Genomic DNA, 24,316 nt, shown 5'->3' with positions numbered 1-24,316 from the left:
AGCGCAAATTGGCAAATATGGTGTTCCGCAGTAAACCGACCGCTATATGTTCCCTTATTAGTCCAACGACATCGTCAATTCCGACTGCAGTGGGCACGGGATCTTCGATACTGGACCGAAGATTATTGGAAAGGTGTCGCCTTGTCAGATTAATCATGTTCTTATGACACCAGGTCGATGGTCGTGTGGGCATACGCTATGATCAAGGCGAGCAGCTGCTCTAAACGGACATCGTGCTATTGATACAGTATTACGCTGTGGATAACGCTTACAAAGGATTCTGACGGTGATGGCATTAACTGTCCGTGTCACAATGTATCGTGGTACTGCGGTATGAAGAGCTCGACAGGGATGGCCACCAAATTCGCCCGATGGAACACACATGAGACGCTATGAGGCAACAGCTGTGAACCTTCAAACCATCGGCCAGTAAACATCTCGTGCCACACACCTCCGAAAACCTACCAAGGACTTGTTGAATCCATGCCACGGAAAACCGCTGCTGTATTGCGTTCCAAAGATTCTTTTACGGAGGTAATCATAATGTCTAGGCTCATCGGCGTACATTCATTCACAGATGGGGTGACCACTGTACACAATGTTGCAACGAACTTTCTACTCAAAATAGTTCCTCTGTCTCACGAGCTTAGTGGTCATACTGAAAGTCCTGAAGGAAAAATTGAGTATCAAATTCTCTTAACTGTACTCAGTTCTCATAGCCAACTGATGTCCACGAGTTGCTGATGTTCATCGCTGTACTTTGCACACGAGCAATAGAACATCGCCTCTTCCGCGAGAGTTAATTAAAGCTGAAGCCGCATTCGAGCGCAGGGCAAACCTACAACCACTTGCATATCAGGGCATCTTTTTAACAAGCGAAAATAAAACATAATATGCATAGCGGAGCCATCCGCACAGCGGCGAACAGCGGAAGGCGCGCCCCGCGAAATAAATAAGTCGGCGGAGTGACGGCAGGGAATTAATCAGCGCGGCACGCTACTGCGACGAGGCGCCCGGATGCTGCCCATCCGGCCCGTGTTATTCCCGACTAACTGCCGCACGCTCCTGACGTAATTTAAGCAACTGGGTAATTTATTACTTGTGCATTTCGGCTTTCGCTAACAGTAATTAATTTTAATTTAGCTGTTGAGCGCCGTTCTCGCGGACACTCGACGTTTCAGCGGCGCAGTCTGTTTATCAGGCGGTTATAATTTAAGCCGGCGTGCCGCCGGAATGGACATTCCTGGGCGAGCTTGTTTTGACGGCGCTGGCGCCCGGCGTGGGCCGCCGCTGCCGCGCGGATTAGGCCGTCCGCAGGCACGATCGGAATTCCCACCTGCGCGCCGTGCCAAATACGTGGAAAGCGGGCAAGAAATGAGCTCCCCTGGCACGGCGCGCGCATACTTGTCCGCTCTCACACAAATGAGCGCGCCGACGCCCCGAGTTCATCGACAGGGTCGCGTCCGACTGCTCTGGGCGTAAGCGTTCGCCGCACCTCTATCACGACACAGAATATAATAAATACTTTCAGTTTTCATATCTAAAGACAGCAAAGGCACTAATGAAGTACACAGGATCTGACTTCTTGCAGGAACACAATTACTTGTTTTATTTAATACTTGAACATGTTTCGCCACACTTTTGGCCTGTTCACTATGTTTCTGTCTTTTCCTATTTATCAATTGCATAAATAGAAATTTTATGTAAGTTAGTAATACGTTAAAATTAAGACCGTGCTGTTGTTTAGATTGTATACGTACTTTACCGCTTTCTTACATTGTGTCCCCTGCGGCTGCCAACACAAATCACCCACAAGCCTTTATTAATAAAATATGTCATCTGCAATACCACAATGTTAGGGCAATATTTGAACGGGACCTTTCTTTTGAAAACAACTTGTAAACTAGGTGTTCGGTAAAATAGAGGCTTATGGCCTTTTTGATACTTACTGTTGCTGTAGTTGTATAAGGTGTAGTCGAATGAAAAGGATGCAAGCAGAAAAAAGTAAGCTGACTGCTGACTATTACAAATGTGTCCAGCACAACTTAATACATCTATCCCACTGCGAGACAAGACGGTTAGGGTCTTCCTGAAAAAATGTTTGAGGTTGACCACGAAACAAGAATATACCCAGGCTTGCAGCTCTTAGTCAGGAACAAATCCAACACCACGAATGTCTCTTCTGAGCTCCAAAATATGGACGTCACCTAGGGAGAGATCGGGACTGTGCAGTGCATGTGTAAAGACTTCTTGCCCAACCTTTCGCAGTGTGGACCCACCGGCGAGTCGCCAACGTTGTTTGGACCACGCTGTAGAAGTTTCTTTGGGAAACCCTAGCACATCCTCCACAGAGTCGCGATCTCTCCCCATGCGATTTCCATATTTTTGGAAACCTGAAGAAAGATATTCGTGGCCGTCGATTTGCTGTGCAAGAAGACGCGCACGCCTCTATACAATCATGGTTCGTAAACAAGGCGTTCCCCAAATTTTACTCTGACGGAACACTTTGAGAATGCTACTGCATAAGATGGAAAACCTTGTTTATTTCGGAGGCTAGTACAATTTTAAAAAATGTGAAAAATGTTTTGTTCAGCGATAACTTCAATTTTAAATCATAGCTACTAAATCACAATAACTTATTTTAAATAATTAGTATCATCAAAATGTCTAAAAAACGACATGTTATTAATGGTTTTTCGCATTTTTCCATGAAGGCACTGACCGTCTTGCTCACAGACAGATAAACGTATTAACAGTTATGGCGATTACTTTTGTAATAAAGAACATTTTATTTTTCCCATCTGTCTCACTTTTATTTGACTGGCCCTTATAAACGAGCAGAGACAAGTGCGTGTAAGCCATACCAAGACAGTAACATCCAGAATACACCAATCAGCGTGAGAAAACTTAAGTAAGCGCTATTATAAATCCGCAATACAATAACTGGGCCACATAGTTATCGAAACCTCTCGAAATTTTAGTGACGCCCACAGGTCACTTTAAGCATAAAAACAATAACAGCAATGGTAAAAGTTACAAAGGGGCATAAGACACTATTTTACCGGAATACATAGTGTACAGGTTACATTCAAAAACAAATCTTCAATTCAGGCATTGCACTAACATCACTGTGTAGCAGATAAAATGCTGCACTAATACAGACTTGCGCCTGATTTCTGCTGGAAGCCACAGCGCCAACATGATGTAAAAAAAAGGCCAAAACACGAATACCATCTAAACAACAACAAAAATTGATGTCAAAATCTTCCTAACCTTATAAAATGTATATGTATACGCTTCAGAAACAATTAAAGAAGACAATCATTGAAACTGCTAAAACTGTGGTGAAATAAGCTTCGGAAGTAAAGAAAACAGAAAGAGTTGTGCTATTAATTCATTTTTTTCCTCACAAGCAGAGAACAAGCTTAAAATTACATTGTGATACGTGAAACAATTTAAATGACCTTGCGATTTTGCAATACGCCCTCACGCAGAGAACACTGAGGATTCAGACCACCAAAAAATACTGAAGTGGCTCTTAACTTCAGGTAGAAATTTTAGGTAGGAATAAATCGAAGGGAACAATCGGAGCAATAAAATAAAGCCTTTCTATTGGATGCCAAGCTACAGTTTAACGTGGAATCTGAACCACGACTCGTTCCTGGCAACTCGTCGCATCGTTCAGAAGTGAAGACTAAAGACAGAAAATTTTCGTACTCTGATCGGTATGAGATCCCGCTACCCCTCTGTTTCCAGACCTGGTTATTTCTTTAAATAAACGTTCAACAATGGACGGAATGATTCTCTTTGCTTTCCTTCATAAGTACCGATCCCGAAAGTCAGTTTTTGACCACCTGTTTCCTACAACAGTACGATACAGTTTTCAAATGAGTTGCTGCTTAGAACATTTCTAGTAAGAGCTTTTTATTCTTTTTCTTGTGCCTTTGTTCAGCACCGGCGCAAGTTCGGTGTGGTTGTTAACGGATTTGGCATGGTTCGTTTTAGGGGTTCCTTTCCTGTCGCCTCATTGTTAACCCGCCGGGACGGCATATGTGTACCGTAAATGTCTGCGTGCAGTGCTATTCATATGAAAGTAAGCGAAAGTTTTCAGTTTTCTAAATGTTTGCGGAGTGTCTAACTAAGGCGGGACTTGGGTACCAGCCCGGCATTCCACATCGAGGACGGCTGCCGCACCGATCCGTCTCGGCAGCGACCATTTAATACGCATAGCTCTTCCGTCGGGTCCTAGTAATACATTTTTATTTTTGTTTAAATTCCAGATGTATTAATAAACAGAAATTTTAATTAAAAAATACTGAATCATCACCTTAATAAAAATGACACCCTTTTATTTTTAATTATTGATGGTATAAATTACACACACCAATGTTTAGAATTGAAAAAGTATTTTATGTTCTATTTGGCAAATTTTAATTTACTATGAACACTCGCATTTTGAAGCGAATAATAATTAAAACTCATTATGTTTTTATTAAGAAACTAGGATACAGTATTGTGTTAAGTAACTTCTCCATTTGTTAATAAATATAGGATTCAATTAAAAACGAAAATTCTACTAGCTAGATTCGAACTAGTGAGATATTCAACCAAAGGCGAAAACCTTAATAAGCCAAAAATGTTTTGTATTTAACAGCGCTCGGAAATCTTCATAGTCTTCTAAGGCTTTCTGGCAAGAACCAGACATGAGGTTGTTGCACTGCACCAAACAGCAGTCATATTCTGGCAAGTAAATACATACCATAAGTTCATCGTGGTTGATGTTACACAAAATCAATTTTTTCACTTCTCGGTCTTTCCAAGAATGATGTTTCGGTCTGTAATACACGAGACTTTGCACTACTTTTAGAGCACGTGTCGAAGTTCGAGGCAGTACTTGGTAGGTTTCACTCCTTACCGTCAGTCTAATGGTAGCAACCACCACTTTGCGATTCATATGTTCTTTCCGCCGCCTTGGAAGCAACCATGCACAATTACGCTCAGTTTCTAGTAAGTTACTTGCGGTAGAATCGCAAAGCCAATAGTATTTTACATGCAAATATTCGAATTGCACTGCGAGAGATCAGCTTCACGGTTTTGTCAATGTTAAACCGGTAATCTTCGTCGCGCACCCCCTATACGTATGCTCGCAACGTGCTTCTAATCTCATGGTTCACATGCTCAATTGTAATTCAAATCCTGACGTGTGTCTTTAATACGCCGCATAAAAATTGTCGCTGGGGTCTTGAATAATTATAGTAATTTATGTTCGTATTTTATGTTTTTCATATACTTGTGGCTTGGCCCACAGTAAGGCTAATGATCTCCCGTGTACCACGGAATTGTGGACTGGATAGTTCCCGTATTTCCATGTGTTTATGAGAGTCTACCTGTTGTTCTCTTAGTTGTCTGGCAGTTACTGGTCTGTAGTTTTTACGTAATCTCTTCATCAATGAACTAATTTCAATCAGCACTCACTGGAAATACCTGCATTACGTGAAAAAGAACCCGACGTCGTCATTGTCCAGAGGAGAAATGGTCAAGTGAGGTCCTTTCAAACCAATGGCAGGGTACACGGTGACAGGCGAAAACATTTCTTTCATTCATTTCAATCCCCCGAGCCAAAAACCATCAAAATGTCTAACATTAACTGTTCAAATGGCTTCAAGCACTATGAGACTTAATATCTGAGATCTTCAGTCCCCTAGACTTAGAACTACTTAAACCTAACTCACCTAAGTACATCACACACATCCATACCCGAGGCAGGATTCGAACCAGCGACCGTAGCAGCCGCGTGGTTCTGGACTGAAGCGCCTAGAACACTGTTAAAGTGTTGATAATGAGAATTTTACTATTTCAAAACACAGGTTCTTTGAGTACTGCACTGCACACGAGCTTGTAGTTTGCGGTCTGCAACACTGTCACAACTTATCTACCACAATTCCACAGTTGTTCATTGCACATTGTACATTTCATTCAGAAAACCTCAACAACATTTACTTTTCCTGAAGAAAAACTTTATGGAGTGCCCCTGCAAGTTAAATCTGAGAAATGTAAAGATGTCATGAAGCTTCGCAACAAGTATGTACCAGTCTGAGACATGGGATTTTATATGAGGTGGTCAGTGAAAGAACTATTACGGATGCTACATACAGTTAATTTATTAATCTACTACACCTATGACCCTTTCAGGGTACCCTTTTTCCTTAGGCTTCTCGTAACATTCAGTAACCTGTTGCTTCTTCAGTTACTTGTTTATTTTTTTGACATATTCAAAACTGAAAGTCGTTTGGTGCAAGAGCTAGAGAAGAACAATTTTTTAAAATTCAGTAAATGTCATAGTAAATCTCTGTTTAGTTATGTAATAAGTTATAATGGCATGTTGGTGGCCCAAATAAATATTTACAAGTCTTTGGACAATTCTCTGTGTTTTACTCGCATGTAAATTTGACTTACTGGGTTGTTGTCAGTCCGTAACGTCACTTTGCAAGACCTTTCACAATAGTTGTGACTGTCCTTGGAGAACAGTTTGCGTCGACTAAGAGACATTACACAGTGTATTCATTTTATCACAATGTCATTATTACACTTAACCCAATGAATCTCCCGTCGTAAAGTTTCGGATATTGCTAAAGAAAATTACGTTTTATTATGTTTTAGTAAAGAATCATGTATCGGATATTACAATACTATCCAGCACGCGACAAGGCCAGCAAATAATACTCCCAGATGAAGACATACATACCAGACTGCTGTCTTTGATATTTATGCTAGTGCAATTATATGTTGACCTTGTATTATCGTGTACTGATAGAGGAGTGAAATGTTTCTGACACACAGTAATTACAACCATTACTGAGAACATCGATATATGTAAAGTTAATTTCTTTGAAAGGAATTTAACTACGGCTAATACTTGATTCATTTCGACAATGACAACGACCACGTCTTGTACAAAACTGCGTGAAGTCAACCAAATTATTAAGGAATACAAATTGATACATAATCTGATGGAACACTCAGCTTCAAAATTTACGTATTTTTAAAAGGCTATTACCTTTCAATAATATCTATCTCAGGGGAAAGCTTTACGGACAGAGTAAACGTAATGAATTTTAGATTATGTTAAAACTGTTGGGTTGGGATGAAATTCAAAAATTAATTTCGCAAACTGTGTTTAAAATCGAAATTCTGAAACAGAAATACTGGTACTAACATCACCTTTGGACTTTTGTAACTCTGAAATAATATTTAGAGTTTGAAAAATGTTCAGAAAAAAAACACAACATTAAATTGTAATTTTGCCTTTTGAATATCCACAACAACCACCGTCATTAATTAACTCGAAATTCAGAAAACGGGAAAGCTTAATTGTATTTGATCATCACGAAGAAGTGGAGATATTACGTTGAAGTTACCAAAATCAGTTTCGTATTTAACCTAAATCTGACATATTACGAGTGATCTGCATGAAGAAGACGTCATAAAAAAAAAGTGTGCCAACTCTGAACAAGTGCGTCATATTTGCTGTGAAACAGCGGAGAAAGTAGTCGCTTGTATTGTGACAAAGACTTATTTGTAATTTCCACACATAGTTAAGTGTTGCGCAATGTTATCGCCGATGATGAAACTGTAATATGTTAAATATACAAGTGGAGCAAGAAGCAACAAACAAATTATCAAGGTTACAGAAACTATGTCTTTTTTTTTAATTTCTTACAATTAACATTACACAGCCCATTATGCAAACTTCTGCGACTACGAAACTGGAATTGCAAACTACGCGGTTTCGACGTGTACGTGATCATCAAGAACTAAGCTAAGACTATTGTGCTCCTTGATTTTCTTGGGCGAAAACGGCGCCTGTAAAACGGAAGTCACGTCACGCATGACACGAAACCCTAATTCTACACTGAGATCAAATAAATTGCTACCATCAGATAACGATGTACAATACCTTACCAGAAGATGTCACTGATTTTCCTCAAAGAATAGCCCGTGGCGAGGAATTTACATTACATAGTGCATTCATATTGTCACACTGAAGACAAGATGCGAAAACATGTCGATTTAAAAAGTGCTGGAACATTTGTAGATTTTTTTTTAATTTGGCTGTTTGTAAACTTTTATTTGTATCAGAACAGTTGTTTCAGTTATGCTACAATTCAGGAGTATCGGAAGTCTGTAGCTTTGCGTAATCGCTGGCGCATACGCAAGCGCCCCAAGACAGGTAGGCCCACAGTGCAGAGCTATGAAGCTGACTCTTCTCTGCGTACACGGCGCTTGTCATTTCATAGCCAACGAACCTGCTAATATATTCTGTTCATTAGTACAGACAACGCAACGTTCCGCTTATTCACAAGTGAAAGGCCGTCCTGCAGTAGCGGCCTTTTTCTATTTCAGTGATGCCGTAACCGAATATTTCGCTGGACAGTTCACCAGTGTTCTGTATTTTGCTGCTTACTCTGAGAGCAAACCCGTTTGGCATTCAGGATTTCAAGAATCTAAAACTGAATTTAATTAGTCAACAAATTAATCTAAGATGATTCGGTATGGTGTTCACTGCTCAACAGATTCTTGACCCATCTGTTGGTTACTCCACTTCATTCAATTTTAAGGAGTGAAACTGCGTAGTGTAAAAAAAACTGAATCTGTTTTCGAAATATTCAGTAGGGCAGCAACACGAACTGTGAAGCACGTTAAAGTGAAAAAAGTGACTGCTTGTTGCCAACGGACATGAATAGAAGGGAGGGAGGAAGGAAGATGAGGTTTAATGTCCCGTCGACTTCGAAGTCATTATAGACAGAGCGTTTCCCAAAAAGTAACGACCTTGAAAGGAATGAGACATAGAAGATGTCACACTTGTTCAGGTGCCAAAATCTTAGCTCTCCAGAAGAACATGCAACGTAAGACTCCAACCAGAGGAAAAAAGCAGAGAAGATATTATGACAGGGAAACGAATACAGAAAAATGCATCTTGGAGCGCTTGATACAACATCCGTAGTAAAAACTTTTGGAGATGCCTTGACATTATGTAAAATAGTCTCAAACACTTAAGTTGATCACCGTATAGTACTGATTCCACAGTACTGGATATGCGGCGGTTAAATGCAGAAATCTGAACTAATTTAAAAGAGTAAGCGTACATGAAAATCAGAGAAAAAACTGCCATTTGGCCTTTATTACTACAAAAAAAACAAAGAATCACGATTCGCAAGCTCTGAGAAAGACGAAACGAAGGAACCAACCAGAAAAGTCACACGAGAAATACTACTTATTGTTTTTCTTCTTGTTACCATTATTATTATTATTATTATTATTATTATTATTATTATTTGGGAGAAAACCTATTATAGTACCTATTTCTTACGGCCTTCGTTTTGGAAAGCAGTTCATAGCTGCTGCTGGTAATCTACATCGATGCTAATGTTCATACAGTCTTCCGCTGCTTTTTTTTTTTTTTTTTTTTACTCGTTAGTGGTCCACTGTTACGTTCTTGACATACATAAATGATTCTCCTTCTAACTATTGAAGTATAACCAAATTAGCCTCTTAAAAATTTTATTTTATCCTGCCTGAATTCCGATCTTATCATCTTCCTTGTCCATTCTGAGATCCTTTGCCTACGTAAGACGTGGAACAGCGAATTTGTTGCAAAATCACACGTGTTTACCATTACGTATCTTATTTTTGAGACCCCAAGTAAATACAATTCTCATTTGAAACATAACATTCTAAATATTTAAAATATATTACCTGCCCTTTAACTATTCCTTCAACAACTATTTTCATTCCATTAAATGCCACGTCTTTGTCTTATAGACAGTAAATGTAAAATCACGTGTTGTTGCTATTTCGCCCAAAACAAAAGCACGGAAGGCCTATCAAAGATACTGGAAGTGTATGAGGACTGGGCACTGCATTTAGCGAAACGCACTGTCCAGACACATTGAATCGACCACCTATCACAAGCCTGAATAACCAACTTTTGCATTACAACAACGGCACTGTCTTCCGCGTCCGCCCGACACACTTTATATACTCTCCTCTGCTAGTGCTCTCGTCTGTGAGTGGTAATTGCACGTTGACGTCCAAGACACGGGCTGGTCACATTAAACTGACTGGACAATGTAGATGTCCCTCAACGAACTCTGGATGAAAGCTCAATTTTCATGCAATGAACATGTTATCTACGTTGTGCGACATAAACGAAACTTGGAAGGCGTGTTTCTCCATATCTATTAAAATTCCGCGCCAGTTGCATAAGAGCGGTGCTAGTAACGTGACGTGTTGTCCTAGCCTGCACGATCAACAGATCTTCCCCCAATCGAGCACATATTGAGCAACATCGATCGACAACTCCAGTATCATCCACAAACAGCAAACTATCCCTTTATTGAGCGACCAGGTGCAACAAGCATGGAACTCCATCCCACAAATTGACATCCGGCAACTGTAGAAAAGAATGGATGCAGGTTCGCATTCTTGCATTCAACATTCTGGCGGTTACACCGGTTATTAATGTACCAGTATTTCACATTTGCAGCGGCTTACCTCGCGCTTACATTCACCAGTGATCGTGTGATTTTAACCACTTAAATATGTTACCTAGACAAATGTATTACCGAAATTTCGTTACTCTGCATTCATTATTTTTTGGTATTACGACTTTTTCCCCTTCAGTGTATTACACACTGGTGCACTCTTGCCTGTCTCTTATTTCTGGGAATCTGTTTTGTCAAATTCCATTCGCACCAATACGAACAGCAGCTATTTTGTGATACAGAGATCTACCAGCAGGTCATTTTAGTATCATTGTTTTTCAAAATTTTCCATATCAATGTTGCGTACATAATCTAAAATTCGATAGCTGTTAAATGTGTTTTCCTCGTTGTGAAGATGTGTATTCCCCACAACGAGGAAAACTAAAATATTCAAAAAGCCATAGGACAAGAACAACAACTATTATGAACTTAAAGCTAACCATTCACTGCTGAATCTAATTAAAGAAGAAATACAGAGAACGATAAATACAATTTGGTTGGGAAGCATGTACTCAAGAGTGAAAAGAACAATAAATAACGACATGAACAGGCTCCCGGGATTATATGACAAAACGATGACACGAAGAGCCAATGTATGTCTGCAATGTGTCATTGCACAACCGTGAATATGGCATTTGTTATGGTCACTTTGTATGGAAATTGTAATTTAGAAGAGAAACTCGTATGGAGAGATACGTCGTGTTTTTAGAGAATGGCTCCAACGAAAAGTCTGGAATAGGTTGCGCAATGGGAAACCAACATTTTGGGAGAGCAGATTCGCATTCTTATCTTGTCATGCTGTGATTTCTCTATATTACCGTAAGTGAAAGCCTCTATGGGATGTTCAAGTTCACACTAATGATTGCCTTTGTCCCAGCTGTAACCATCTTGAGACAAAGTCTTCCTTTCCCGATTGAAACGTATGCAGTAACTACAGTGAAGTTTCACTGAAAAAAAAAAAAAAAAACCTTTATATTTGGAATGAAATGCTTCGTTTTGGATAAATTTGGGTATTGTAACAACTTCAAAATCCTATGATTATTTGATAAGCACATTATTGATTTATAGTATTGGCTCAGATTCAGGCCGCGACAGCAATTTGTGAATGTCTCAAAATAATTATAAAACAATGCAATTGCTATTTATGTCTCTAATATCAACAGATTTTTATTTGTTATATATAATCTGTACTCAGGAGGATGTCGTTATCAGGAGAAAGAAAACTGGCGTTCTACGGATCGGAGCGTGGAATGTCAGATCCCTTAATCGGGCAGGTAGGTTAGAATATTTAAAAAGGGAAATGGATAGGTTAAAGTTAGATATAGTGGGAATTAGTGAAGTTCGGTGGCAGGAGGAACAAGACTTCTGGTCAGGTGACTACAGGGTTATAAACACAAAATCAAATAGGGGTAATGCAGGAGTAGGTTTAATAATGAATAGGAAAATAGGAATGCGGGTAAGCTACTACAAACAGCATAGTGAACGCATTATTGTGGCCAAGATAGATACGAATCCCACACCTACTACAGTAGTACAAGTTTATATGCCAACTAGCTCTGCAGATGATGAAGAAATTGAAGAAATGTACGATGAAATAAAAGAAATTATTCAGATAGTGAAGGGAGACGAAAATTTAATAGTAATGGGTGACTGGAATTCGAGTGTAGGAAAAGGGAGAGAAGGAAACATAGTAGGTGAATATGGATTGGGGCTAAGAAATGAAAGAGGAAGCCGCCTAGTAGAATTTTGCACAGAGCACAACTTAATCATAGCTAACACTTGGTTTAAGAATCATGAAAGAAGGTTGTATACGTGGAAGAACCCTGGAGATACTAAAAGGTATCAGATAGATTATATAATGGTAAGACAGAGATTTAGGAACCAGGTTTTAAGTTGTAAGACATTTCCAGGGGCAGATGTGGACTCTGACCACAATCTATTGGTTATGACCTGTAGATTAAAACTGAAGAAACTGCAAAAATGTGGGAATTTAAGGAGATGGGACCTGGATAAACTGAAAGAACCAGAGGTTGTACAGAGTTTCAGGGAGAGCATAAGGGAACAATTGACAGGAATAGGGGAAAGAAATACAGTAGAAGAAGAATGGGTAGCTCTGAGGGATGTAGTAGTGAAGGCAGCAGAGGATAAAGTAGGTACAAAGACGAGGGCTGCTAGAAATCCTTGGGTAACAGAAGAAATATTGAATTTAATTGATGAAAGGAGAAAATATAAAAATGCAGTAAATGAAGCAGGCAAAAAGGAATACAAACGTCTCAAAAATGAGATCGACAGGAAGTGCAAAATGGCTAAACAGGGATGGCTAGAGGACAAATGTAAGGATGTAGAAGCTTATCTCACTAGGGGTAAGATAGATATTGCCTACAGGAAAATTAAAGAGACCTTTGGAGAGAAGAGAACCACGTGTATGAATATCAAGAGCTCAGATGGCAGCCCAGTTCTAAACAAAGAAGGGAAGGCAGAAAGGTGGAAGGAGTATATAGAAGGTTTATAGAAGGGCGATGTACTTGAGGACAATATTATGGAAATGGAAGAGGATGTAGATGAAGACGAAATGGGAGATACGATACTGCGTGAAGAGTTTGACAGAGCACTGAAAGACCTGAGTCGAAACAAGGCCCCCGGAGTAGACAACATTCCATTAGAACTACTGACGGCCTTGGGAGAGCCAGTCATGACAAAACTCTACCAGCTGGTGAGCAAGATGTATGAGACAGGCGAAATACCCTCAGACTTCAAGAAGAATATAATAATTCCAATCCCAAAGAAAGCAGGTGCTGACAGATGTGAAAATTACCGAACTATCAGTTTAATAAGCCACGGCTGCAAAATACTAACGCGAATTCTTTACAGACGAATGGAAAAACTGGTAGATGCAGACCTCGGGGAGGATCAGTTTGGATTCCGTCGAAATGTTGGAACACGTGAGGCAATACTGACCTTACGACTTATCTTAGAAGAAAGATTAAGAAAAGGTAAACCTACGTTTCTAGCATTTGTAGACTTAGAGAAAGCTTTTGACAATGTTGACTGGAATACTCTTTTTCAAATTCTAAAGGTGGCAGGGGTAAAATACAGGGAGCGAAATGCTATTTATAATTTGTACAGAAACCAGATGGCAGTCATAAGAGTCGAGGGGCATGAAAGGGAAGCAGTGGTTGGGAAAGGAGTGAGACAGGGTTGTAGCCTCTCCCCGATGTTATTCAATCTGTATATTGAGCAAGCAGTAAAGGAAACAAAAGAAAAATTTGGAGTAGGTATTAAAATTCATGGAGACGAAGTAAAAACTTTGAGGTTCGCCGATGACATTGTAATTCTGTCAGAGACGACAAAGGACTTGGAAGAGCAGTTGAATGGAATGGACAGTGTCTTGAAAGGAGGATATAAGATGAACATTAACAAAAGCAAAACGAGAATAATGGAATGTAGTCAAATTAAATCGGGTGATGCTGAGGGAATTAGATTAGGAAATGAGACACTTAAAGAAGTAAAGGAGTTTTGCTATTTAGGAAGTAAAATAACTGATGATGGTCGAAGTAGAGAGGATATAAAATGTAGACTGGCAATGGCAAGGAAAGCGTTTCTGAAGAAGAGAAATTTGTTAACATCGAATATCGATTTATGTATCAGGAAGTCGTTTCTGAAAGTATTTGTTTGGAGTGTAGCCATGTATGGAAGTGAAACATGGACGATAACTAGTTTGGACAAGAAGAGAATAGAAGCTTTCGAAATGTGGTGCTACAGAAGAATACTGAAGATAAGGTGGATAGATCACGTAACTAATGAGGAGGTATTGAATAGGACTGGGGAGAAGAGAAGTTTGTGGCACAACTTGACTAGAAGAAGGGATCGGTTGGTAGGACACGTTTTGAGGCATCAAGGGATCACAAATTTAGCATTGGAGGGCAGCGTGGAGGGTAAAAATCGTAGAGGGAGACCGAGAGATGCGTACACTAAGCAGATTCAGAAGGATGTAGGTTGCAGTAGGTACTGGGAGATGAAGCAGCTTGCACAGGATAGAGTAGCATGGAGAGCTGCATCAAACCAGTCTCAGGACTGAAGACAACAACAACATATAATCTGAGCATATTATAACGAAAATTACGTAAATGTTCGTTATTTCAAACCCAAGATAAAGCGAATCGGGATGCCCGTTAAAGCATTAATGTAAAATCGTCTATGTGGAAAATAAGTTGTATGTATTTCCATTTACAAATAGTCAATTTATTAAAAACAATATGGTAATCAGAACTATGCGAAAAAAAATGTATAACGAGATCAAAGGAACTAAGACACTAAAGCCCCAGTAATATTCATAACCGCGAGGGCACATTTTTGTGAGTTTCAAGATCTGACTGCATCTCACTCTTATGTCATTCAGTAGAGTTAACATGAAAGCCTGCAAACATCCTGAAGCCATGATAACATTATGGTAGAATATGAAAGTAATGAAACAATACTTAACATTATGGTAGAATTAGAAAGTAAGAAACAATACAGATTTTAAGGAGCGTTTGTATAAAACGGAAACGAACTTCGTTTATTAGGAGTCCAAAATAAATTACTGCAAGTCCAAAATAACAAAATAAACCATGCTTTCAGGCTTGACTAGTGCGTTGGTCATAACTCTGCAACAAGTTAATATTTTTGTATTCTGACAGAACACCTGGGGAACAATCAACTGAAGACGCGAAACCTGAAAAGAAACCGATATTGCCACCACCGGTGACGCGACGGCAGATTTCCAACACATCACCAGATACTTGACGTCACATCGACACCCGTAGTGAAAAGAATGTCGGTCATATCTCTAACGCTGTCGTCTTGCGTAACTAATAATTTAATTTAGTTCCTGCATGCAATTTGGACATTCAAACTTCGCTGAGTTCCCAATGAACTGTCAGGTACACAATACAACAAGAAGAAGGAGGAGGAGGAGGAGGAGGAGGAGGAGGATGAAGAGAAAGCTTCGCAGATATAGGCTAGATGAATAGTCAAGGTCGTAAAAAGGGAATAAATTGTGGAATGACACCAGGAATCGAATTTGACGTCGTTCACACCGAACGCATTTCAGGAAAGTTCTTTCACCTAGGTGAAACAAGACACCTCTGATCACACCTAACTGACGGCAAGTGCATTAATTCCCATCGCATTTTACTTCTTGTGACTTATACAATCATTATTCACAATAGCACCAACCAACTCCACCCAACTACTACGAAACTCACACATTCCAGTGGCCTGGATGACTACCCGCGCGCCTTCACAACAGCCTACGCGGCAAACTGGCGGAGAAACGCAATATAGCGAAAGTGAACGTGCCGCTTCTAGGAATCCTTAGCAACTCATTCTTTTTCGGTTTTCAAGAATACAAGTGCAGCACGACAGTGTGAACACAGCTGTTTTTAGACATAGACGGTTCTCTCTGTGTTACCAAGCGCATTCATAATGGAAAAAAGTGTGGTTATTATTATTATTATTATTATTATTATTAATTTATGTAGATGTCTAACTTATTGTAGGCTCTATTTGAATGGTATGATCATTACTGAAACTAATTTATAATATTTTGTTTGTCTTTGTGACTGGCTCGGTAACTTTTTATGATCCATTACTTTTTTCCGTTTGGTAAAACACGTACCTGTACGTATATGAAGAGTGCAATGTCAGCTCACATTTGTCAGGAGAAGACAAAAACAATGAATCATTTTGCAGGTAATTTACATCCAAAAAACTGTGAAAACACTCTGATAACACAGAATAAAGCACCTCACTTCATCACTGCAAAAAAATAAGGCAAATTAGAACACACATAACATTAAGAATGTGTTATATCAGGGAACTGACTGGATTCAAGCAACAATAAAAACGTTTGTTTTAAGTGCCATTAATACTGAGGCACTATGTTTAATTCTGATAATACAGACAATAAAATACAATAGTAATGTTTTAACCAGTAGAACTGTTGTCACAAAAATAATTTTTTACATTTTTACAAGAGAATAACAAAATTAAACATAAAATGTCTTTCAGTATTGATGTTATTTCACCCCTTCTTTGGGATAAGATGTTTGCAAAACATACATATTGAGGAAGAAATGGAAACTACATCAACATGTTTTCTGTTTTGCAACTGATGAAACACGAATACCACGATGGTGAATTGGGTCCAAGAGGGCAACGTGGAAGGGCAGCTGATCCATAAACTTCACAACCGAAGTCCAGACGAGACAGAATTAATGCCACTAAAGGCGGAGAAGGGTAGAAATATCTGTGCACCAAGAGGAGTGAGAGATGAAGCAAAGAACATTTAGTTTATACCAACAATCAATCTTCACATGGGGGATGTAGGGAAACCCAGTAGACTTCTTGTCAAAAAGAAGACTCAAAAAACGGAACTGGGGAACCACGGCCAGGCGTTGGGCATCGAGATAGAGCTCCAGATCAGGATGGACCATAGTACGAAGACAGAATCCTCGACTAAATGCAATAGAACTGAAAACAGCATGAGAGTACCCACATGGAAGAGTGCCGGATGACACCCTGGAGCTGTCATTCCGCAGAAGCAACCGAGTGGGAGCTAGCCCAAATCCAGGAATCCTCCACATACAGAGCAGGGATGACCACGGGTCTGGCAGAGGCCACTTGTCCATTAATAGCGATTATAAAATGGATACTGAATACGTAGCCCTGTGGAATGCCATTCTCCCGGGTCCACGGAGATACACAGTGCCAGCCCAGCGGCAGCTCTACATGAAGGTACCAATAGCCCAGGAAGGCCGCCGACCGCGGGAATTCGCGCCGCCCCCATCCCGCCAGCCTACACGAGACTTTCCAGAACACCCTGGATGACATCGAGGGACCCAGTGCACTGGAATAATTGGCATTCGCCGTGTCAGAGGGCTCGTTGGTCTAGGGGTATGATTCCTGCTTAGGGTGCACCAACCCTGACACTGAACGACCGGTGGGACAGAAACTGGCGAATAAAAATCGCGAGGGGCTTCGAAGAACCTCATGGAGCACAAGGAGGATGTGACGGCGCCGAACTGTGTAATAGGAAGATCAAAGAAAACTGAGACAATATTGTGGCACTGAGAAAAGACCTGCTGAACTGTGACTTCCAATCAAAGTAGATGATCGATTGGAGACCGTCCCTCCCGAAAGCTGCATTAGTAAGGAGATAAAAAGATCCCAACATTCAAGGACCCAGCTGAGTCGACGAGCCTCCATCCATTCTAGTAACTAGCGGGGAGTTTGGTCAGGCTGATAGGCCGGTAACTATCTAGGTATGATGGATCCTTGCCAAGCTTAAGGTTTGGAACAACAATACCGTCCCTCCATTGAGAGCGGAAAATGCAATGGAGCCAAATACGGTTCAATATATGGATGAGATATTAGCATTGTAGAAGACTGAGGTCTTGGAGCAACTGGTTAAGGACTGAATTAGAACCAGGAGCTGTATCAACCGGCGAAGAGAGGGACAGACGAAGCTCCCGTTCAGTAAAAGGTTCATGTAAGATTCCGCAGGACAGGGGCCAAAACATAAGCAGGAAGCATCAGCCCGTTGTGTTTGAGAAGGAAGACAGCTTTATAGGAGCAGGTAGTATCTATTACAGTTCCACTGAATAATCACGGGGATCCAAATGGGAGGCGAATGGGCTAGAGCCAGTCACGTCACCGGTCACCATTCATCACCAATGACGACAGGATGACATCCATAAATAAGATGTCAGACTCAGGCTGCGAGGGGGAGTCGGCATCCCCAGAGCACCTGGGAGGCCTTGTCCTAGGACTTACGTTTCGTCTGCTTCTTCTCTTTCATAGGTTCAGGAGGGTAGGGCACAGAGGGCGATTAGTCTCCTGCAAGATCCGAAACGGAAGGCAGCGGGTGTCCTTGGGGCGCATAGACAGTGTGTCCTCTGGCTGACTTGTGGTAGCAGGCGTCCAGCCTGAGACATAGGAAGGGTCCCCAGCGGGAGTTCCGTAGCTGGCAGCATTTTTATTGTTCGAATGATGCTCTGGACTAACGAATCTGATTAGATAGCTGTGACCTGTCACGGACTGCACGGCCATCCCGCCGGAGGTTCGAGTCCTCCCTCGGGCATGTGTGTATGTGTTGTTCTTGGCATAAGTTAGTTTAAGTAGTGTGTAAGACTAGGGACTGACGATCTCAGCAGTTTGGCCCCATAGGACGTCACACACATTTGAACATTTGATAGCCATGACCGTTATTACGGCGCTTCAGGGATTCGGGGAGGCGCACCAGCCCGAGATCTAATCGGCTCGTGGATTGAAGATTGGGGTTGTTGTGCCGGCGAGCCGGGATGTGTTTTTTAGGTGGTTTCGCACATCCGACTGGGTGAACGGAACGCTGGTACTCACATCCCGCCTCAGCCACAGGACTTCCGGCCGGTGTGGCCGAGAGGTTCTAGGCGCTTCAGTCTGGAACCGTGCGACCGTTACGGTCGCAGGTTCGAATACTGCCTCTGGCATGGATGTAAGTGATGTCCTTAGGTTAGTTAGGTTTAAGTAGTTCTAAGTTCTAGGCAACTGATGACCTCAGATGTTGAGTCCCATATTGCTCAGAGCCAGTCACAGGACTCGTAAACATTTAGAGAACTTCGCACACTTTCACATGAGGTAAGTTTAGAAGTTGACAGCTGTAGTGGGGGTTTGTGCGCGGTTCGGGACATCTGGCTACCCTGTAATACAAACACTGCGTATTCCAACGAATAACATGGCGACCTACATCTACATCTATACTCCGCAAGCCACCTGGTATGAGATACTGCTAGGTAAGAGAAGAGGGAATTCAGGATTAGAAAACAGAATTGGACCACTGTAACATACACGTGATCAGATGATTAAAGTAGACGCGGCACATCACGATAGCTTCAGTTGAAGACACACTGTACTGAATCCCTGTGTTCTGGTGATATGAGGAGTACGTATGAACAGCTCCCTCGACGAACTAAACTGTCGACATGTGCCTTGCAGTGGAATCCACATGCGACGAAGTGTTCATATTTTTCAAGTCTCCGCCTGGCAAAAGAGTTGCGACATTTGACAGTCATTATAGACAGTGCCAGTATACACGATTCCTGATGGTGCGCTAGTCCCGGACACCTGTCTAATGATAATTAATTTGTGCCCATATTAAAGGTGGCGTTTTGGAAAATGTCGTATGTGAAGTATATAGAAGCTACGGAACACCTTCCATAGGAGATGTTAAGGAATTAATGTTCACTAAACATCGATCAACAGAAACAGCTCATATTGGACTGTACTTTTTTTCCCAGAATATTCCATTAGTGAAGTGACAAAGGTTCAGCGTAGTAACGGGCCCCGGCTCTGTCGCGTCATTAAAGGGCAGGTGTTAACGCAGGAGAAGAGGTCATCACGAGTCCAGAGTGCCGCGCGGTGCGGTGCCATACGGCACAATAAAAGCCGGCGCGGGCATTAGCGTTATTGGGCGGGCGGTTTCCCGGAAGTGGCGCCCGTGGCCGGCAGCAAACTTTAATAAGGTGGGCGGGGTCCACTGCGCCTGCGCAGCGCGTCGCCTGGCTGGCCGTCCGGCCGACCGGACGGACGGACGCTGCACCTCGCGGTTCGGCGCGGCGCCGACTATCGATTCCGTGCGCGTTCGCCACGCGGCGCTAGCGGCGTGCGGCCCGCCCGACCGCTCGCTCGCTAGCTCGCTCAATCGCATTACCTCCGCCTGTCTTCGCCCAGCTCGCTCGCTCACTCGCCCCACTGCCTGCCTTCCTGGGCAGCATCCTGAACAGAGCAGGCAGCCAACCGCGCACCTACCGGAGACTCCGAGACCTCTGTCGCTTTGAGGTAACAGAATAAAAACAGACGTCAGCACTCTGTTCCGCATTTGTCCCGCGGCACACATCCCCGGAAAGCCGTCCTCGTCCCTTGCGAGGGACGAGGACGGGACGGAACGGGACGGGACATCCGTTCTCATGAGAGACAGCGCCGACAGGCGCATTGGACGAACTGGTTAACGTGATTTAACCTATCGCCGCTCTCCAGCGGCCGTTGTCGACTATACTTTGCTTGCAGATATACATGGCTTGTTTACGAAATTGTACGCGTGTTAAATTGCTGTCTTGGCATGCACATCCCCGTTTTCCATATGCTACTCATGCTGTTCCAGTAAAACATCACTTTATAATAAAACTTTACAAAACCGGACAAAACTAGTACTAAGAGACAGCGCACTTATGTTTACGCAAGATCCAATATGACAGAAAATATTTCAGTTAATTTAGTAAGACCGCCCCACATCCTTTTAAGAGAACGCGAAGGTGACAAAAATATCTGGAAATAGCGGCACGTGAACCCGCTACTCAGTCTTCCCGATCTCGGAGCATCTAACAACTACGCTACGCTACGTCCTGCGATTATCGACTTTTTTTTTTTTTTTTTTTTTTTTTTTTTTTTTTTTTTTTTTTTTTTTTTTTTTTTGGTAAACCTTCAGTGTGCTGTTGCCTTAAAAGGCGTACTTGAACAAGACGAAAATATCTAAATACGAAAATCCTTTATCACTCATATGACGTTTCCGGTCATTTTACAACAACAAATCGTACCAATAACGACGCGTTTTCGAGAGATCCTCAATGTGTTGGTGCTTAGAAACAGCATAATACTATATTCATACGGTGTAAGTCATAACAAAAACTCCACTACATGTGGACTTCAACTGGAAACGAGAAATACAATATGGCGGCTCCCAAATTCTGCTTGTGACGTAGAAAGCGTTCGTGCTTCTTACTGGTTCTACTGCACGTGGGATGTTGCCGAAATATCGCAGACCATATGTTGTGTTTCACGTGATGAAATGGTTCCTCAACGTGAAATAGCAGGAAGTGAGGTCAAAAAACTTGTACAGCTCCACGTCACTGCTACCGAACTTGTCCCGTGAGAATAAGTAAGACTTAAGATACGCGCTGTCTCAAGAGCTCGGTTCGTTCCTAACAGCATGTGCGCCGCCTGGAGGTCCAATAATAAAACATCGTACTTCGTCAGGTTGAGCAGTTCTGGAAGTTTTCCGTAGCTCACGACATCCACAAATACATCTGTATTCCGCTAGTAACCCACGGTGTACGGCTAGGGTACTTCTGGTAATTATGTCGTTTTTGCCCTTTTCCCATATTATCTGCGCAGGATGCTTGGGAAGAACTATTTTCGATAAGCTTCCAAATTCTCTAATTTTATCGTCGTGGTCATTTCGCGGGACATTTGTGGGAGGATGCAATACGTTGGCCAACTCTTTTTAGAATGTACACTCTCGAATTTTCAAGAGTTCTCCACGATGTACAACGCCATTCTTGGAGTGAATGCCACAGGTATTTGCTGGGCATCCTCATAACGATTTCGCGTTTGCTAAACAGTACCGTGAAGGAACATGTCACTCTTAGTTGGATTTGCTATAGCTCTTCCGTTAATCCTACATGGTAAGGGTTCCAGACTGATAAGCAATACACAAGAATCGGCCGAAAAGTGTTTTGTAAGACACTTCTTTCGTGGATGTCTCTGTTCCTTGAGAGTCTTCCAATGAATCCCTGTCTGGCATCTGCTTTTCAGACTATTTGCTTTATGTAGTCATTCCAATTTAGGTAGCTCCGGACGATTAATCTTAGTTATTTTACGGTAGTTACTGTTACCAGTGACATTTTCACAATAGCGTAATATAACATTAGTGGAGCTCGGCTACTATTTACGTGCAATATGTTACATTTCTTTACATTCAGCGCCATCTGCCAGTCCCTGCACCAATCATCGATCGACCGTAGGCCTCTGCATTTCGCGACGTTCTGCTAAAACTCGCATACAGCTTCCGAGGCCAACAACTAGATAAGTTACAAAAATACGAGTGTGCGGAATGCCAGATAAGTTATGTGACTGCACTGAAGACAGAGTATTTCATTCTGAACGGAGATAAGTCTTCAGACACAAAAGCAGTTTCAGAGAACCCAGGGACGTGTTACAGGATCATTACTTTTCGCAATACGTATAAATGACCTAGTGGATATCGTCGGAAGTTCCATGAGGCTTTTTGCGGATGACGCTGTCGTCTAAAGAGAAGTCGCAACGAAAGGAAATTCTAGCGAAATGCAAGAAGACCTGCGGACGCTTGGTGCAGGGAAGGGAATTGTGAACACACAGACAGAAAGGCGCGTTATTGTATGATGCACGACTGCAGGATGACCACTGGAAGCACTTCCACAAAACAACCAGGAGTATGCTTACGGAGCAATTTGAAATGGAACGACCACATAAAATCAATCGCGGGTAAGGCAGATCTCAGACAGATTCGCTGGAAGCATCCTCAGGAAACCTACTCCATCAACGTTCTTTCGACCGATACTTCAATACTGCTCGTCAGTATAGGGTTTGCATCAGATATGATTGGTAAAGGAAGTACAGAATATCCAAAGAAGAGCAGCGCGTATCGTTACTGGTTCGTTTACTAAACACGAAAGGGAAACCGAGATAATCAACCAGCTCTAATGGCAGACGCTGCCTGAGAGCGGTACTGCATCATGGTGTTGATTACTGTTAAAGTTTCAAAAGCGTACGTTCTTATAAAAGTCGCCGGCTGGTGTGGCCGAGCGGTTCTAGGCGCTTCAGTCTGGAACCGCGCGACCGCTACGGTCGCATGTCCTTAGGTTAGTTAGGTTTAAGTAGCTCTAAGTTCTAGGGGACTGATGACCTCAGATGTTAAGTCCCATAGTGCTTAGGGCCTTTTTTTGCGGCCATAGTGTAGCAAATTTTTGTGTCACAAATTGTAATGCACCAACATCTCTACATCAAGCGTTCAAGGCATTCTTTACAGTATTCTCAATGAGAGAAAAAAGTCTCGCCCATCTTGCTTCCCGAATAAAAACGACGCGAGGACACCTGCCGCCGCGCGACTGCTACGGTCGCAGGTTCGAATCCTGCCTCGGGCATGGATGTGTGTCATGTCCTTAGGTTAGTTAGGTTTAAGTAGTTCTAAGTTCTAGGGGACTGATGACCACAGATGTTAAGTCCCATAGTGCTCAGAGCCATTTGAACCATTTGAACACCTGCCGCGATTGACTGAAATGCGAAACGGGGATGATAACTGTCAATTAAAAAAAAAAAAATCTTGATGGTGACGAGACTTTTTATTCCCAATACTAATCTACCTCAAATCGGTAAAATGCAGAAATTCACAGAAAGGGTCAACGCTATGACGAAGTAACCGACATTCGACCAATGCGGCGCGTGATTTGAACGTCATCCCACAGGTGGACTTCTTTGACTGTTTCACTTGGTTGTATGCGCTTTCTGTCCGTTGCACTCAAATGGAGGGGGACTGTGCAGAACACCTGAAGCACTTTTTTTTAGTAATCCAGTTGGTCTAATGAACTCTGATTTTGGAGCGCCAAACAATACTGTCTAACTAAACCAAGGAAAGAACAGGAAATATCTCATTTATAAGCGAGTGGACCGCATTAAATATATATATCTAAAATAAGAGAACAATAATAATGTTTTACATTATTTTCACGTGGTAGTACAACACAGGGGAACTGTTCTCCTCTTACAGACATTTGACACCCGTACTGATGGCGCACAACTATAATTTATCATTGTCTCGAAAGGGTAAGGGACATTCTGTGGTTTCTTCAATTACATAACCCTCAAAAGCACTGCACTGACATAATTACATACACATTCCAGCGAGTTATGAGAAAGGCGTTACTTAGTGATATAATTGG

General features: G+C 41.8%; 1 protein-coding gene across 24 annotated transcripts in view; it reads right to left on the bottom strand.

Moving 5' to 3' along the window:
* The window catches only part of LOC126336637 (stress-activated protein kinase JNK), an 886,954-nt gene that overhangs the window by 276,862 nt on the left and 585,776 nt on the right, over nt 1–24,316 (bottom strand). The window contains exon 5 of one of the 24 annotated variants that reach the window (XM_050000554.1): nt 16,204–16,343. The exons of the other annotated variants lie outside the window; for them this stretch is intronic. The gene's annotated coding sequence lies outside the window, so the exon portion shown is untranslated. The remainder of the gene's footprint in view (nt 1–16,203; nt 16,344–24,316) is intronic. 24 annotated transcript variants of the gene reach the window in all.

Source organism: Schistocerca gregaria, chromosome 2, assembly GCF_023897955.1.
Source record: "Schistocerca gregaria isolate iqSchGreg1 chromosome 2, iqSchGreg1.2, whole genome shotgun sequence".
NCBI lineage: Eukaryota > Metazoa > Arthropoda > Insecta > Orthoptera > Acrididae > Schistocerca > Schistocerca gregaria.
Note: the sequence above shows the minus strand (reverse complement) of the source record. Positions and strands in the feature narration are given on the sequence as shown.